At 47.6% G+C, this 18,257-nt stretch overlaps 1 long non-coding RNA gene across 1 annotated transcript; it reads right to left on the bottom strand.

The window, feature by feature from the left end:
- Window positions 1-3,515: 3,515 nt before the first annotated feature.
- Window positions 3,516-10,443, bottom strand: LOC106009711 (uncharacterized). The gene is made up of 3 exons (XR_001183727.3): window positions 10,314-10,443; window positions 5,222-5,463; window positions 3,516-4,670 (listed from the first exon to the last, which is right to left on the bottom strand). It is a non-coding gene; the product is annotated as an uncharacterized LOC106009711 (long non-coding RNA).
- Between the last annotated feature and the right edge of the window lie 7,814 nt (window positions 10,444-18,257).

The raw sequence follows: 18,257 nt of genomic DNA on the forward strand, positions 1-18,257 counted from the left end.
CAGCAGCTGCACGGGCCGCTGTGCAGGGCGTGACCTGGGTGGCTGCTGAGCTGAGGGATGTGGACAAAGCCCTGGGGGAGACATGGGCAGCGAGTTTGATTGGGTGCCTGGTGCTGTGAGGAAATCTCACCACAGGTAGCAGCCAGGCACCGCTGTCTAGGTTTGCTCAGAAAATGCATTTTGGCGGGGGCCCTGGCTGGTGGGCAGCTTGGCAGGGGCTGTCTCATCTCCTGAAGCCAGTCCTCGCCATCAATCCTGCGACACATCCTCAATCTCCTGAACCATATCCTGTCTCTTCAGAAGCATGTACTGACAATGAGGTGCAGCTCTGCCACTTTAACAGAGGCAGAACAAAGTGGGAAACTAGGGAGAGGAAAGATGCAGGCCTTGGGGTCCAGAAGGTTCAGGTCTGAGTTCCAGTGATACCTTGTACCACTGCCTTGTACCACAGTGGTTCTTTTCTAACTTCAGTTTCCTCATCTATGACGTGGGAACGCCAGTCCTGCTGTGCCTCCTGGCCGTGCTGAGAAATGAGAGGCTGAGTCTCCCAGAGAAGGTGGTTACTGCTAACCGTTCCTCCGCATGGTCGTCTTCGGGCAGCTGAGAAATTGGCAGGGATGCTCGCAGCAGGGCCTCAGGTGACAGAGCCCCCACCTGGCTTTCAGGGAGTGTGTGTGCCCCACAGTGTCCAGCCAGTGTGGCCCCTGTCAATTAACTACAGCCCTGGCATGGTGGCAACCGGGGATCCCCTCACCGGAGGGAAATGAAGCTTTACCCTCGAATGAGAACAGGTGGCTAAAAACTGGCCCCCAAGGAGTTGAGGTGGCGGACCCTGCATGGTTCAGACTTGGGCCCCCCAGGGCCGAGAGCACTCCAGGGTCTGCTCTCCTAGAAGGGGCCCTCTTCTCAGCATTTGTTCCCCTGAAGACGCTATTTGAGGATGTCACTGGGCAGATACTGCCATGGACAGGAAGATGAGGAGGGCAAGAGCGGAAGAGCAGGCCCAGGTGACAGCCTGGCAGGATGCGGAGAGCGGCAGAGTCCAGGGCTGGTGGGGAGGCAGGTGGCTCCGGAAACCCGCAGGGCTGTGACAAAACCTCTGGTCAGCCCGCTTCACCCGAGGCTTTCCTTCACCCAAGACCAGTGTGCGGAGCCAGCTGTGCAGGGGGCTCCTGCCCTAGCAGCTGCGGCCCAGGCAAGTTCTGACACCCAGCAGGTACCTGCTCAGAAAGTCAGAGCGCCAGACCAGGGCCTCTGGCAGTCGTCAGTGCCCCAAGGGAAGCTGGGTTTAGGTCCAACCAAAGGTCATAGTCTTGAAGGCCAACCCAGAGGCCACAGAGGGGAGCCGGTCCCCTGGTCTCAGGCACATGCTTGGCACACGGGGCTCTGCAGTGGGGCAGCAGATCATAGGATCAGCTCAGCAATTTAACAGCAAAACGTTCTTCTCTACGAAATGCGCCTTGTTCTTAGGCCTTGAAGAAATGTTCTAGGCCTTGCTTTTCCCATTCTTGGACACTACGATTCACTCCAGCCATCATTTAAATCCCATTCCGTGGTCTTAGGGTCGGGAGAGACGGCTAGAGAGTGATGTGAGAGAAGAAAGCCACACAGCCAGTTTACATAATGGGCTGGTACCTGCAGGAGAAGGTCACAGTATTGTAGCTCAGAGCACAGCCTGAACATCTGACCTACATCAAGACAGTGGGTAAGAGCGAGGACGTGGAACAGTCCACTGGCTCTGCCACTGACTGGCTGTGCAGCTGTGAGGAAGCTGCTTAGTGTCTGCATCTCAGCTTCCTCGCTGTGTGACAAGGATAACCGCACCTCTCGCATGAGTATGTCCGTACCTCCTGTTGACAAGACCCACTGCAAGGCTCTGTGTAGTAAGGCTGGCCTGATACAGGAGCTCAGTTAGCTATCATCATCCCTCCTCATTATCGAAGGTGCCAGGCCGCCCAGAGCACCCTTGGGGAAGCAGGAGGAGAAGGGGGCAAAGACTTCAACCAGGAATGTTTGTGGGGGGCCTGCTGGGAAGAGGGGCTAGAAGTCTTCCTCCCCATCCCTCTGGGGTCTCACGCGGCCCTGGGAGAGACCCCCACCCTGAGCCGGACTTTCAGGGCCCAGGCCACATCTGCCTGGGGAGACTGTGCTGTTTGTGATGAGGGAGGCTGGGCTTGGGGAGCCCCTGCTGTGGGCGGAGCCCTGGGCCCCTGCATCCCAAGGAGGAGAGCAGTGGTTTATCAGTTGTCCCCACCCAAGCCCAGGCGCTCAGAGAGATAAGCTCAAGCCCAGGCCCCTGAGCTTGGGAAGACTGTATTTTCAAACAATTGTGCCTACGCAAATAATAAATAATTATATTTGGAAAGTATATCAACGCAAATAGGAAGGCAAAGAAAAGAGGGAGGAGAGAAAGGGAAAGGACAGGAGACATAAAAAAAATTAAGATGAGCTATCTGCATGTACCAGCTCCCCACGATGAATGTGATCATTACATACTGCAAATATGTACCAAGAAAAATGAAATCTTTAAAAGATTTAAAATAACTAAAAAAGAAACAAACGCCAAAAAATAACATTTAACAATTGCCCTAATTTCCACCAACCAAAACAACCACCCTCTGTATTTCAGATCATTTTTCATGTATTACTTTGATGTGTTTAAAATAGCACAGTTATAAGCAGGATGTAATTTTATTCTATATTTTCTCACTCGGCAATACTTTATAAGGTTTCTTCGTTATAACAGACTTTATGCACACAATTTTAAAAGTCCTTCTGTGATTTTAACTGTGTTCTTCTCTAGTCGTGCCAGTATTATTAGACCATTTTCAGTTTAACACTACTACTGATGATATCACGCTAACTTCTTGGTATTGCAGCATATTCTATAACTTAAATCATTTTCTTGGAGTAAATCCCCCAAATGGAATTCATGCGGTTAAAGGACATGAACATGTATAAGGTATATAATTTTTAATAGAGTACCACACATTTCAAATGTCTTCCAGTTTGCTTCCTATAGCATTTGTAATACAATCTCACTATAAAAATGTTATCATATACAGACAATAAAAGAATGGAAAAATGACTAATCATTCCATCACCCCAAAGTAATGACTTTGACCCTTTCAAATAAAACTGGCCCTCAGTTTCCTTTTTTTCCAGGAAACCACATACACACACACACACACACACACACACACACACAGATCCTAAAATCTGAAGATGTTCAAGTCTCTTATATGTAATGGTGTGTATTCAGCTATATCCTATGCCTATCCCCTGTGTGCCTCAAGTCATCTACTGGGATACCTGGTACAGGGTCAGTGTTATGCAGGTAGCGTACTCTACTGTTGGAGGAACAAGAGAATGAAAAAAGTTTGAATATATTCTGTACAGATGCAATTTTCTCCTTCAGATAAAGAGAGCTGACAGAATTCCCTTCCTTCTGCATCTTTCTGTGATAATTTTGCATGTGAAAATGTATTTCTCACTTATTTCAACATCATTAAGAATTCTTCTAAAACATGATTTTAATTACTATGGAATGGCCCAGAGTGTATATATCATTATTATAAATGATCCTAAGCAAATGCTAAGAACCCCGTGTATTCATGACGGGAACAGTACTGGTGGGGGCCACAGAATCGGAAATGCTCTTCTGAGGGTCGCAGGGAACCAGGTTTTGCCCATCTAAAGGAGGTGGACCGTGTGTCTCAGGCAAGATGGTGACAGCAGTGGTCACCCAGAAAGTGCTCCAAGGGGGTGCGATGAAATCCCCCCAGGATGGGGCAGGAGGTAGGGTCAGCTTAGGGATTATATTATAATTCTCAGGTCCAGATGTCAAAACCCAAACTCAAACCGGACTATGCAGAAGAGAGGAGGATTTGCTTGCTGGCACTACGGGGAGGCCCGTGGGCGGCAGCTTCCATCCTGACGGGACCTGGGACCCACGTGGTGCTCCCTGAGCCTCTCCTTGCTCACCGTGCCCCGCTGTCCCCGGTTCAGCGGGAATCTCAGGCGGCAGCCCCGATGCAGCGGCTCCAGGGTCCTCAGCGCCGGCCTGGTGACCTTGCACGCTGAGTCGGCCACTGCGGCCAGCGGGGACCCATCTCTAAGTGGCACCCGTGGTAGGCAGGACCCACAAGAAGCACGTTGGCAAGTAGGGGAGTGGTTCTTCAAAGGAAAACCGCTTTGCTGTCCTCGAGAGAAGACAGGGCAGTGGACCGTGAAACACTGGCGTCCTCATCACACGCAGAGCAGAATGGAGTGATTGTGAATCATTCCAGGAGCTGCATTTGGACTTACAGTGATCACTGAGGAAATCAGGACGATGATGCATGATGGTGCTGGAGGAGTGGGCAATGTCCTATAGTCCCAAGTTCCTGGAGCACCCTATGGGGCCTTGACTATAGCGCCATCTAGCGCTGTCTCGTGGCGTAGCGGGGAGCCCAAAGCAAGCAGCCGTGGACGATTGCTCACCTCTTGCTCCCGTGGGCTTGGTGGTCTGAAAAAAGCACAGAGTCATTGCACAAACGTTTGAAAGGAGTTTGGGGAGAAGAAGCCAGGAAGACATGAGATCAGCTGTTGGCGCTTTGAAGAACTGACCTCCCGGAGGAAGAAGAAAGTCTACGTGGCTCCAGGTCAGAGCTAGCACTCCTGAGCAGAAGCTAGAAGGGAATTCGGGGTTAATGGTTAAAGTCAAAACCGTCTGATTCAGAAGTGGGCTTTCTTCCTAGGGAGTGAGCTCCCTGACCATAAAAGTGTTAAAGTAGTGATTTAGATGCCTCTCATCAGAGCTATTGTGTAAACACCTGCATACTCGGTGTGGGATACAGCCAGAATACTTCTGGTTCCTAGATGTAATTTCTGTGACTTCATTAAACCCTGGAGGAAAACAAAACCACCAGCCAAGTGGTGCAGTGACTAAATGGTGTCCTCCGTGACTTTCACTCCTCATTCCTGACTGCACCTTCTGTCCCCAGCACCGCATCCCACCCGGAGCCTGTATTCTGTCACTGCCCCGGGTCGCCTTCCACACACCGCCCCTCAGCTGCAAAACTGCTCCCCAGCCTCCCCATCCCAGCGTCTGACACCCAGGGAGCCACTGACCAAAACTCCAGAAATGCACAGCCCAGAGGCCAGAATTGGTGAAACCGAGTCTTGCTTGAGGAAGTATAAACTTAATTATGAATGACCCCTGTCATAAATCTTTAATTACTTTTCATGCACTCACAACCTCCTTCACTCTTAACTGTGTCTCCTTTAATCTTGTTTCCTCCGGCCAGGTCGCCAGGTGCTGTAGGCAGGTGTTTCGTAGCACAACCTTCGGAATCCTCCACAAAACTTAGTGCTTCCGTTACAGGAGAGTAGGTGTCAAAAGTAATGTCAGCAAACTGCATTCATGACCTTATTTGTTCAAAACATGCAGGGAGGACATCTATGTGTCCAGCACCATGGCATCTGGAAGGGGACAGAAGAAAGTCAGCAACCTAGGGGATCCCTCTGGAGTAGAAAATGGAAACCACCTACTAAGTGCCAGAACTACTAAGTGTGCATCCTGACGACATTTAACTCTAGACAACCCCAGCAGGCAGGAATTACTAGCTTGTCTTTATTTTATTTTTGTTTGTTATTTGAGATGAGGTCTCACTCTGTAGCCCAGGCTGGCCTTGTACTCACAGTGATCCTCCTGCCTTGGCCTCCCGAATGCTGGGATTACAGGCGTGGCCCCCCATACTCAGCTCTATTTTTTAATATTTAACGGGTTTTTTAATTTATATTTTTATTAGTACCGGTTTGCAGTATATAATGATCACGTTCCTCATGGGATTGGCACACGCACAGTGCGCATCTTAATTCTTTTTTGTCAATCCCCTTCCTTCTCTCTCCCCCCTCCCTTGTCCCCTTCCCTTTACAAAAGAGCTCCCTGTTCCCTATTATCCTTTATTTTGCTCTTTAATTTATTTATATTTTGAGTTTCTCATATAAGAGAAATTATGTGATATTTAAGCTGGTATGCCTGATTTATTTCACTTAATATTGTGGTTTGCATCCATTTTCCTACAAATGACTCAAGTGTATCCTTCTTTCTGGCAAAGTAGCACTCCATTTAAGAAAACTTAGGTCCAGAGAGGACCTGGCCCAGAAAATAAGTGCCAAAACTAAAGCCAAGTCATTCTGCTCCTTTCTATTTGCCTATGAACAAGTGAACCAAATACAATTACGGAACCCATGAGCTTCCATCGGGAACGATGTGCTCCTCCTTGTAGGAGTCCCCAAAAATAAAAGGGTCTTTTTTCCCTACGACTGGATCCGGAGCATAGAGCAAAACTCTTCTAGTTTAGTCCTAGTGGGTCCTACAAAGAAATTCATCCATTCGGGTAAAAAGTGGAGACGTCTTTCGGGTCGAGCTCTGTGGCGTCGCTGCCCGGAAGTGAGCTAGTCCTGAGCTCCTGGGGTGGGGGCTCTGACAGCTCCGGCCCGGCCCCGCCCTGCCTTGCCCTGCCCGGCCGAGCGCGGTGAGAGCCTTAGCTCGGGTGCCCTCTAGTGGTGAGTCTCAACCCTTGCTGCCGGGCTCGAAAAGGAGCCCAGCGTCTAAGAGGCCAGATGCAGAGCGGGCCTGGCGTAGGGAGTCCTGAATCCCAGCCCAGAGATTCGAGAGGATCCCAGGAAGAATTCACCCGCTGCCCGTGTCGCCCGTGTCAGATCCGCATCCCTGAGCTCAGACGCCTTTCTGGCCAGCCCTCACCTTCCAGGTTTACAGGAGAGAATTTGATTGACCCTTCTCACTCTCTTTTCTACTTCCATTCACGTAAATCACAGAGGAAGGGGCGGAGGGGAACCTCAGCTAATCAGGCTTTGAATCTCGAGCACACACGTGCACCCCTACATCCATCTGTTGGCGGGGTCAAGCAGCATAGGGTCTCTCCAAGGGAGCGTTTCCTAAACACAAGCCTGAGGCAAAAAACATCCGGCAGCCCGGGCAGGCAAGTGGTGAGGGGAAAATGCTGTCCTTGCAAAAAGAGGCCCTGCAAATGGGGCCTAGGAACCAGCGGGACCTCATAACCTCGTCAGGTGCGAGGCCCACCTCTTCTGTTCGCCTGGTTCCACATCAAGCCACACCTCTGCACCAGCTCCTCCTTCCAGCAGTGGCAAGCAGCTGTGCAGAGCTGGGATCAAACACGAAAGGAGACAGGCAGCTCTGAGGATCCACAGATGCAGCCTGGCCGCAGGGTCAGAGACATGGGGAGCCACATGGCATCCCAGACAACTCAGTTACTTTCTCATTGCTGGGACAAAATACCCAATACCCACAAGTTATAGGAGTAAAGGTTTATTTTAGCTCACAGTTTGTAGAGGTTTCAGTCCCTGATCAGCTTGCTCCAAGGCAGGGTGGCAGGCAGAGGGGCATGGCAGAGGAGAAACAGTCCACAGAAGGGCAGGCAGGAGGCACCAATCCTGCTTTCCTTCTGTCCCTTTATATTCCATCCAGGCTACAAGCCTATTGTTGGTCCCACCACACCCAGGATGGGGAATTCTGCTAATTCAATCAGTGGGCTAATCAAGCTATCACACACTCATAATCCATATTCACACACCCTAGATCCAGCCAAGTCTGAAAGGCCCAGTGATGACCACATGAGGCTGAGGCTTTGCAGGGACATCTAGATACAAGCCATAACACCAGAGAATGTGTGAATACAATGGAGTGACACACAGTTCTCCCATGGGATACATTTGAAGACTCCCTGTGAATGCCTAACTCCACAGCACCTAACCCTACATAAATTACTTTTTTATATACATAGTTATGATGTTTATTTTATAAATCAAGTACAAATTAATAATAGCTAAAATAGATCAATTATAACAATACACTGTAATAAAATTGCCAGTATCATTACTCTAGCTCTTTGGGACAATTATTGGGTAAAATAAGGGTTATTTGAACATAACCACTGCAATTCCACAATAGTCCATCTAATAACCACACTGGCTTCTAAGTGACTAGTGGGTGGGTAGCATATACAGCGTGGATGCACTGGATAAAAGGACAATTCAAGTTCTGGGTGAGACAGAGCAGGATGGTGTGAGATTGTGTCACACTACTTAGAATGATATGCAATTTAAAACATGCATTGTTTATTTCTGGGATTTTTCATTTAATATTCAGTTTCCCACAAGTAACTGAAACTGCAAAAATTGAAACCTTCTGTAGGATAAAAGGGGACTATTGGACTGACTTTCATATTCTACAGGAGGTTGAAGAGATAAAGATAGGAAGAAAGGAGACAAGGAAAGTTATAACTTAAAATTGTACTTTTAAGAAGACTGCAACTCCAGGACACAGTCAAAGTTACCCAAGATTCGCTATACCAGTATGCCTGGGTTTGTTTATGCTTCTCTTCTTCTAGGCTCATCACATCCAAAATCTCTTAGACATGTTAAGTCCATAAATTAGCTTAGTTGATAAAGTAAAGGGCAGAAACTCGAATTTACAGAAATAGATTGAGAGAGCTTGAAGAATCTTTTCAAGGAAAGCATCTTAGATCATCTATCCAAAAATAAGGCTCTTGCCTTTCACCTGTAAAATGGGCCATTATCTTTCAGTGGGTGTGGCTTCCTTTATCCTATAAACCAAGACCAAGATGGACCTTCCTATAGGTTCAAAAATTTCAGATTGCCACTGGCAAAACACATAAATATGTCCAGCTGCAATCAACCCCCCCCCCTTCCTGAAAATTCTCTTTCCATGACAAGAATCAGCAAACTTGCAACTTAACTCCACAGGTAGGGTGGGTTTAGGTTCCTCATCACGCTTTGGCAACCTCCTAGGACACTGTTTGGTGACAGACTCACTCAATGTAGTCACTCCTTACATGAGGAAACAAATAATGTAATATATTCAGTGAAAGTATACACTTTTGTATTTCAAAATACATTTTTATTTTAGATCTTGTGGTAGCGCAAGTAATCTTTTCCCTGACTGACTGGTATCTTCTATGATGAAAGGGACCTTGCAGATGTGATAAGGTAAGGACCTTGCACTGGGGACATTCCCTTGGGTGCCCCAGGGAGGCTCCCTGTGATCCTATCTGTCCTCCAGAGAACCTCCTCAGGCTTTGGACAGAGAGAGATTTCAAGCCTTTGAAGAAGGAGGAAGGGGTCCGTGCATAAACAAGGACCACTGACGCCTCCAGAAGATGGTAACTTGGTGGATTTGAATCCCCCCTGGAGTCTCCAGAGAAGAACGTAGCCCTGGGGCTACTTGGGCTTTAGCTAGGTGTAGACCACATCTACAGAACTGTAAGATACAAATACTTATGTTACATGAACTCATGAAGTTTGTGATAGTTTGTTGGAGAAGCAATAAGTAATAACAGGTCTCCCTCTTGCCCTTGGGAGTATAAGGTCTCATTCAGCATCAGAGAACTCCCAGCAGATAGGCAGACTCCCTTTCAGACTTTGCATTCCTATAAAAGCCGTGTTTGGATTTTCTTTAGGAAGCTGGCACCTTTCCTATTAATAATCTATTTTATTACCTAAATGCCAAAGATCTATTTGATTCCTCGAGTAGATCTCACGGAGCTGGTCACCAGTGCTCCTGGCCTCCATAAATATCTGTGGGCTCTTTAAAGACTCCTAAGACAGGAGCTTCTGGAGATAGCTCTGTGTCCCTCGAGATTCACCAGCACATACCTTAGAGAGAAGCAGCAGTATGTTCCATGTAGCCCAGGCTGGCTTCAACCTCACTACGATGCTTCTGTCTCAGCCTCCCAAGTGCTGGGATTACAGTCAGGCACCACTAGGCCTGGCAGTATATTTGAAAGAAAGGATTGACATCAGATCTGCTTTACCAGAGAGTATTGACTCCTTAAGAAGCACACAGGGACTCCTAAAGTTGTCCATACTCCCTTACTGCAGGAGTTCCATTCGTGGGGATTTACCCTAAGGAAGTAAATCCACATAAAATAGTATTTCCTCAGTAATCATTTACTGACTGACCTAAATGAGTAGGGCAAGCCACACATGGGCCTCAGTTTCCCCATGGGACACTTCTAAAGACTGCAGCAGTGGAGGCTGTCCCAGGCCAAGAGAGAGGAGTCCTAAGTAGGCAGAGCCCCAGAGCACTTGCACGCTTAGGCCTTGTGCCAAATGTGAAGTAATTAAAGAGCACCAAAATACACGTATCACCTGCTCTAGAGGCTGAGGGATGCCCTGATCATAAAAATGTAAGTGATCTGTTCAGGTGAAGGGCTGATGGACGAAGCAAGCTGCTTTGTCAAGGTATGAAAAATAATTCCACTTACCTTTGCATTATTTTTTTAGTTGTAATCATCATTGCTGCATAGCTGAGGGATAAAGCAGGCAGAAAGGCCACATTCTCGCCCACATCATGCTGCAGAGCAGGGTGGCTGCAGATTCATGAGGAGGAAGCAGGGCCTGAATGTTTAGAAACACAACAAACAACAGCCCAGTGGGTCGAGAGGCCAGCTTCTCCTCCAGCAGGGGGCCAGGAAGCCAGCTGTACACACAGGTCACACCCAGGAGGGTGGGCCCCGTGGCCCCCATCACGGACATCCTCTGTGTATTTGGGAAACTTTCACTGCACTAATCATGGCCCTGAGGGACAGCAACACCTGTCTCTACCTGTCTCCTGGCTGCCAGGAGGTTAACCAGGAAAGCAAATGTACTGTGTCACTCATGGGCCTCGATTTCCTGAGTGACACTTCTGAAGACTGCAGTGATGCGAGCTGTCCTAGGCCAGGAGAGAGGAGTTCCATGCAGGCACAGCCCGTGAGCACTTGCAATCTAATGACAGCTTTATGGCAGTGCAAACATGAGGAACATCTAGATGACCAAGCAAGGGCTGGCAAATAACAGAAGTGAAAAAGAGACTCGTTAGCAATAAACTACTTACTGTCCAGCAAGTATGCAGAGAATCTGCTTAGGAAAGGAATCTGCGGAGATGGGCTGTCCTCCCTCGACTTACTACTGTGCCTGCCAACCCACGAGGTGTTTGTTAGCAATGATTAATGACACATAATAGTAACAGTAAATTAGCGTTTGTGAGTAATAATTAGCAGCTGATTTTTAGCCACTCTTACTGTGTGTCCCACCCCGCCCCATCTCCAGCCTCCTGTGGACCGCATCTCTGAGGTCTCCAGTTGCTGCCCATGCCTGGTGCCTCTAGCTCTCTGGTTCTCACTTCAAGAGCAGCTCTGTCGCATCCCAACTCTCCCTCCCCTTGTCTTGACAAACTCTCATACCGCACCATCCTGCATCGGAACACCTGGACCCCAGCGTCTGAATCTCCAACTCTCCAGCTCATCTCCACAAGTTTGTGCGTGAGGCTGACCTCGCTGGTGGAGAATCCTTGCTCTGGCAATCTCGGTTCAGTTCCATTTTCCTCTGTTGCTAACCCTCACCATCATAAGCAAACTGCCCTCATGTCTTGTGCAGAAGGAACCTGGCTTTCCAGGCTGGTTGTTTACGTAGGGTTTTCTCTCTTTAGATCTCTGAAAGGAAGGTGTCAACCCCACTGATCCTTCTAACACTCTTGTCTCCCAATTTTTAAATTCCTCCAGTCCTAATAACCATTTCCACCCTAGGCCCTCACCACAGGCACAGCTACTTCTTGGCTCCCTCTACCCCACTACAAACAGAAGGGGGGTTTCCAGCCGCCATTCCAGGTATCCCCACAGTCTGTCAGTTCCTTTGCAGCTTGTCGGCCACCGGGGACAGTCACAAAAGTAGGATCAAGTCCTTTCTGTACCTGAGCCTCATGGCCTCAGGACCAGCATGACCACTGTCAGCTTTGCACCTTTGTACTTCCTGGACAAGGTGCTGCCACAACCCACTGGTTCCTGTGTCTCCTCCCTGCCAGAGCCCACCTGCTATGTGCCTTCCTCTCTGAGTCAATGGCCTGTGTCAAAACAGCTGAAGAATTGCAGATTAGCTATGAGCTAGTCTGGTATCCTTCTTATTTCCTTCAAAATAACTCTTCTCTTACATTCTTCCTCCACTCTTTCTCTCTGATCTCCAAAGAAGAGTCTTCAAAACCACCAAGAAGTGTGATCTAACACCCATCAAGATGGCTCCTATGGGGCTGGGGATTTAGCTCAGTGGTTTCGCCGCCTGCTGCACAAGCACAAGGACCCGAGTTTGATCCCTGGTACAAAAAAAAAAAAAGATGGCTACTATGGAGAAAAAAAGAATTAAACAGAATATAAGTGTTGGCAAGGATGTGGAGAGATTGGAACCCTGTCCATTATTAATGGCAATGTAAAACTTCGCCTACCTCAGCAGTTCTTTAAACATCGGAAATAGAATTACCTTACAATCCAGGGCTGTGGATTGAACGTGTCCCCACCACCACGAAAAGCTGGTGCTGGAAATTTAATCCCTAATACCACAAGGCTGGGAGATGGGGTTTAGTGAGAATGATTAGGCCTCAAGAGTGGAGTGAATGGATTGACTGGATTTACACTCTTATCTTAGGAACCGCTCATTATAAAAGGTTGAGCTTGGCCCTGTGTAACCTCAGCATTCTGGGAGGCTGAGGTAGGAGGATCAGAAAGTTTAGCCCAGCCCAGGGCACTCAGTGACTTAGGGAGACCCTGCCTCAAATTAAAAAGGACTGGGATGCAGCTCAGAGTGAAGGCTGGGGTTCAATCTCCAGTGACAGAGAGAGACAGAGAGAGAGAGAGAGAGAGAGAGAGAGAGAGAGAGAGGACGAAACAGATGAAGAAATTCCTATCTCCACTTCTGGGGATACACTACACCCAAAAGAACTGAACTTGTGGTCTCAGATCTTTGGACACATGTGCTCCTAGTAGCACTACTAACAACACCCCAGAGGGGCAACTTCCCAAGTGTCCATCAACAGATGAACAGATAAATTACAGCAGGAGTTTTTTCTGGTCCTGGGAATCAAACTCAGGATTTGGCGCTTGTCTAGCAGGCGCTGTGCCACTGAGCTACATCCCCAGTAGATGAACAGATGAATAGAAACCCGGTCTATGTGTACAATGGAGAATTATTCAGACTTCACAAGGAAGAATATGCCAACACCCACTGCACATGGGTGCCCCTTGAGAACGGTATGCAGAACGAGATAAGCCAGACCCCAGAACACGAATGCTGTATGGTTCCCGGATTCAAGGTCCCTACAGCAGCCAGCTTCACAGAGTCCAAGAGTGGGACCAGGGCTGGGAGAGGGGAGACTGGGAATGTGCTTCATGGGCATGGAGGGCCAGCTCTGTGAGCTTGGATCTTCTGGAAACTGACTGCACAACAAGATGAGAATATAAACACTACTGCTTTGAACACGGAGAAAGGATTAATGCTGTGAGTGCTTTACCACAATTTTTTTTTAAGAAGAAGTTTTTCCTCTCCCTCACTCATCCTGACCTGTCCATGTGCTCGCCCCCATCTCCAGGCGTCTCTCATAGGCTGCTTCCATCTGTCTTTTCTGATCAGGGAGGACTACAGACATTTGCAGGCCTGGGGATGAAAGCGCATGTGTGAGTTAGAATGGCTAAGGTCATAAATCCAGATAAAATCCAGATGACAAAGTAGTAAATAAAATGTTCTCTTCCCTTGAACACCCTTTACTTTTTATGGTTGACAATTCTTCATATTAAATTAAAAATCTTCATATTTTTCATAAATCCTTCATATTAATTCTTCAAATTTAAATTCAAATAACCTATATGCTCTCTGCCTCCAGACTGATATAGGGAAACAAACAATAAACTAATTAAATAAATAACATAGATAGTATGTCGAACTGTGGTGCAAACTGTAGAGAAAGAACAAAACAGGGAATGGATATAGAGAGTTATAGGACCCGAGAGGGGACAGCCTGTGATTTTAAGTGGGAATCAAAAAAGATATCACAGGATTTAGCTCAGTGGTTCTGCTACCTGCCTCACAAGTACAAGGTCCCAGGTTCAATCCCCGGTACCAAAAGAAAAGATATCACAGAGCCAGGCCTGGTGGCACACACCTGTAATCACAGGGTTTGGGGAGGTTCACAAGTTCGAGCCCAGCCTGGACAACTCACCCAGGCCCTGTCTCAAAATAAAGACCTAGAAGAGGCCCAGGGATGTGGTTCAGTGTCAAGGCCCTAGGCTCAATCCTCAGTGGCAAAGACAAACAGGAGGGGTTGCAAACAGGCAGGACTGGACAAAAGTGGAAGCAGCGCAGCAGGTGATAATGTTACTGCTGCCTGTGGGAGGCCGGGTGGCTGGGCTCCCCCCCGCTCTGCAGGGAGTGGGCGAGACACTCACAGGCATGCAAAATGCACTGACTGAGTTGAACCCCTGCTTGCTCCAGCGGGAAGAACCAAGAAGAAGGGCAGAGAAGAACCAAGTTCACCTCGGATAGTGATGCTGACAGTGATGGACAGAGCCTATCTTGCCTAGAGCGCAAAGGGGCAACTAAGAAAAATAGCACAACTTGGGGGGGGCAAACGGAAGGAGGCATAAGAGTTTTCTAGGGAAAATATGGAAAGACACAAAGGTATGAAAATAAAGCACCATAGGAGGATAAGCAAGTGGCCACGTGTGTTGGAACACGGGGACGACAGACGGGAAGTGTTAGAACATGAGGCTCTGCGTTGGCCTTGGGGTGTCCTGCTAGAGAGAGGAGTGCAACACCAGCCTCCTCCTGCCTCAGCCTCCCTAGGTGCTGTGCCACCCCCCGGCCCCCCGCTCCATGCCTGGACCCAGTCGTCTCCGGAATTGGAAGTTTACCTTACAGGCAATGAGGGACCAGGAAGTATGTCATCAAGTGAGGAAGGGGCATGGTGCAGAGATTCAAGAGGTCTAAGAAATAACCTGTTGCTTCCTGCCTCAGTCTAGACGGTTTTCAAAATGGTGCAAAGCCTCTTTGGAAACTAAAATATCATCTTTACTGCAGGTGAACCTGAGGTTGAGTGTGGCTCCTATCTGATCAGAATAACATTGACTCGTGTGCCAATCCCAGTGCTCAGGGAGTTGAAGTTACCCTGCATAACCAGGTTGGAGTTTCATTTTCTGAGTTTAGTAGACTGAGGAGGAGATTGTGTATTCCTTTGGGAACGTTAGCTACTGTTACCAAAACTAGAGCTGAGTCCCAAGCAGCTGAAGAACCACATCCACCACCTGCTCATTCGTGTGTTCAATGGCCCATACCCTGCCTGACTCCTTCAGGGTACAGCTGTTCACTCTGATGAGAAAAGCTCGAAGGAAATCTTGAATTTTGATGTCGCTTTGAGCAAGACACTTTCTCCTGGATCTCCAGTGCTTTCTCTCCACAATAGAACACCATAAAATAAGAAAGAATTCTCTTGGCCCACTCCCTGCCTTAGGAATGCTAGGCTCATAAATGAGGTCCTGTCTGCAAAGTGCTGGGCTTGCTTCAAGGACAGATGCTGTAGGGATAGACAGGATTATTAGCCAAGCCTCGCCAAACTAGTTAATGCATGAAGTCAAGTGGGATTGGGAACAGGCAGTAGGACTCATCATTCCGAGAGCCACATGATTCCTTTGTTCCTTTGACATCTAGCCCTTCGTGGTTTCTCCCTCCATTACTCTCATACTGCCAAGACTGACAAGTTAACCAATCTAGGCTCTCTGGAGTGTTTGGAACCGAATTCTCAGTAACTGCCATGTTGGAGAATTTTCCAGAAAGATAATGACAAAGAAATTATGTTTGGGTTTTAAATACTGAACTGTTCACCTACTCTAATCTGCTCATCAAGGTTCTCACATGCCTAATTTTAAAGAAATTTGCACACCAGTAATAGAAGGAAAAAGCTCTCCTATCTCATGTTTGATTTCTTAAGAAGGAGGAGGAAGAGGAGGAGAATGCTGCAGTCCATTTGTGCTGTGGGGTGACAGAGCTTAACTGTGTCACCTTGATTGGCTTGGGGATTAGGTTGAGTGGGCCTGGGTGGGTCACAGAAGCATGACCACAGGTAATAGGTATTGTCCCTGGCCCCTTCTCCTCTGGTATGGTTCCCCTGCTCTGCTTCCGGTCTGCCATGAACTAAGCAGCTTTGCCCCATTGCAATGTTCCTGCTATGGAGCCAGCCAACCATGGACTGAATGCCCTGAAACCATGAGGCAAATTAAATGGATCTTTCTTTAAGCTGTGAGTGCAAAGTATTGTGTCTCAGAGATAGGAAAACTGACTAATATATGGTACTCTAGCAAAACACCACAAACTAGGCAATTTATAAAGAACAGGAATTGATCCCTTACAGATCTAGGAGCTGGAAAGCTCAAGATGGAGTGCCAGGGTCCTTCTGAAGTGCTCAAGATGGAGTGCTGGGTCCTTCTGAAGGCCTGTTCATCCTGGAGGGTGCCTTCAGGAGTCCTCTCATGGCAGAAGGACAAAAAAGGATGAACACAGTCCTTACAGTGCAGAAGAGACCAGGTGCTCCATCATGCCTTTAACAAGGACCCTAAACCCCCAAGGAGGGTTGTCTTAATCACCTCCTGAAGATCCCACCTCTTGATTCTATCACATTGGCCTTTAGGTCTCAGCACTTGAACTTGGGCGCCACATTCACACCAAAGCAGGGAGGGAAGGAGGAGAACAAAAGGAGATAAGCCTATTTCTAGTCTGCTCTTGCCTCTTAGAGTCAGATTTTAGACCTGGGGAGCGCCTTAGAGTCATTCTAGGCACTGCCTTCTTGTCCCCTTTTTAGAATTATATATGGGTGGGGAGGATCGGTGAGAGACATTAAGTTTTCTAAGTTGACACAGTCAATTGGTGGCATAACAGTGACTAGATTCAGGTTTCCTGCCCCCACCCCCAGTTTGATACCCTTCACCTTAAATCTTCCCACTTCCCATTCAGTTTTATGATCCTAAGCAAATCAACCAATGAACAAAAGACTTAGCAGTCCCAGCACTCTGGACGGCGGAGGAAAGTTCAAGGCCAGCCCGGGTAACTGAACTACTTGATGAGATGCTGCCTCAAAAGAGGGCGGGGGGATGTAGCTCAGAGCAAAAGCCCTGGGTTCAACCCTCAGTACAAGACAAAAAATGACTTAACAACAAGTAATAGCATATCTAGGCAAAAGTATTTTTATTTCAAACAAATGAAGTTTGTTTTTCTCTCATTACAAGAAATCAAGAAGTAGACACAGGAGCTGATATTAGTTCAATGGGTTAATGACATCATGAGGGACCCAAGCAATGCTAGCTTTCAATTCCATATTTAGTGTTGGGTTCTTTGCCTGGCCACTGCCTCATGGTTTCAAGATGGCTTCTGTAGCTCCAGCTGTTGCATCCTTTTTCAAAATTTCACTTAATGCTTTTAAATTCCAAATATGTAACAAGGTGTCTTGAACTTAGATGTTAGCTGTGGTTCCTTTATAGATAACCTACCAATCTAAAGAAGATGATGAAAGTGTTATTTTTCTTGGTGATACTGAGGGTTGAACCTAGGGTCCTAATGAATGTTAGGCAAGTGCTCTAAAACTTGCCAATCCTCCTGCTTCAGCATCCTCAGTACCTATGATGACAGGCAGGTGCCACTGTACCTAGGAAAAAGTGTTGTTGTTGTTGTTGTTGTTGTTGTTTTAATCATGAATGGTTGTTCAATTTTGTCAAATTTTTTTCCTATGTAAACTGAGACCATACTTCCTCCCATCAGGCCCTACCTTCTAGCAGCCCATTCAATTATTAACTCATTAGTGGGTTAATCCAGTGAAGAAGTCAGCACCCTCGTGATCCAACCACCCTCTAGGCCCCTCTGTTCAACTGCCTCATTGGGAATCAGGCCTTTGATTCATGGATCTTTGAGAGACACTTCGTATGTAAACCACAACAGCTTCTTTGCTCCTTCCATTGCCTGGAATGCCTCTTCTTCATACAGTGTACCCCACAATTCACCCTTCTTCCACCTTCCAGGTGTGACCTCAAAACTAACTTCCTCAAGGAAGCCCTGGCCATAATGATCCCCTCATGTCCTGGGTTGAATGGGACCCTTCAGAAGTTGCTGTTCACCCAAAACCTGTGAATGTGACCCTACATGGAAACAAGATCTTGCAAGATGTGATCAAGGTAAAATGAGATCACGCTGGATGAAGGTGAGATCTAAATCTAGTATGAGCCCTGTCTGTAAGGAGAGGGAAACTCGCACACAGAGGTAACATGTGACCACAGAGGCAGAGATGGAAGTCATGCATCTACAACTCTGAGGAAGGTTGGGGATCGCTGGCAATTACCAGAAGCCAAGAAAACATACAGAAACAT

The sequence above is a fragment of the Heterocephalus glaber genome, unplaced genomic scaffold (genome assembly GCF_053883595.1).
Source record: "Heterocephalus glaber isolate CG9 unplaced genomic scaffold, H.glaber_assembly_v1.0 deba00001460, whole genome shotgun sequence".
NCBI classification, from domain to species: Eukaryota; Metazoa; Chordata; class Mammalia; order Rodentia; family Bathyergidae; genus Heterocephalus; species Heterocephalus glaber.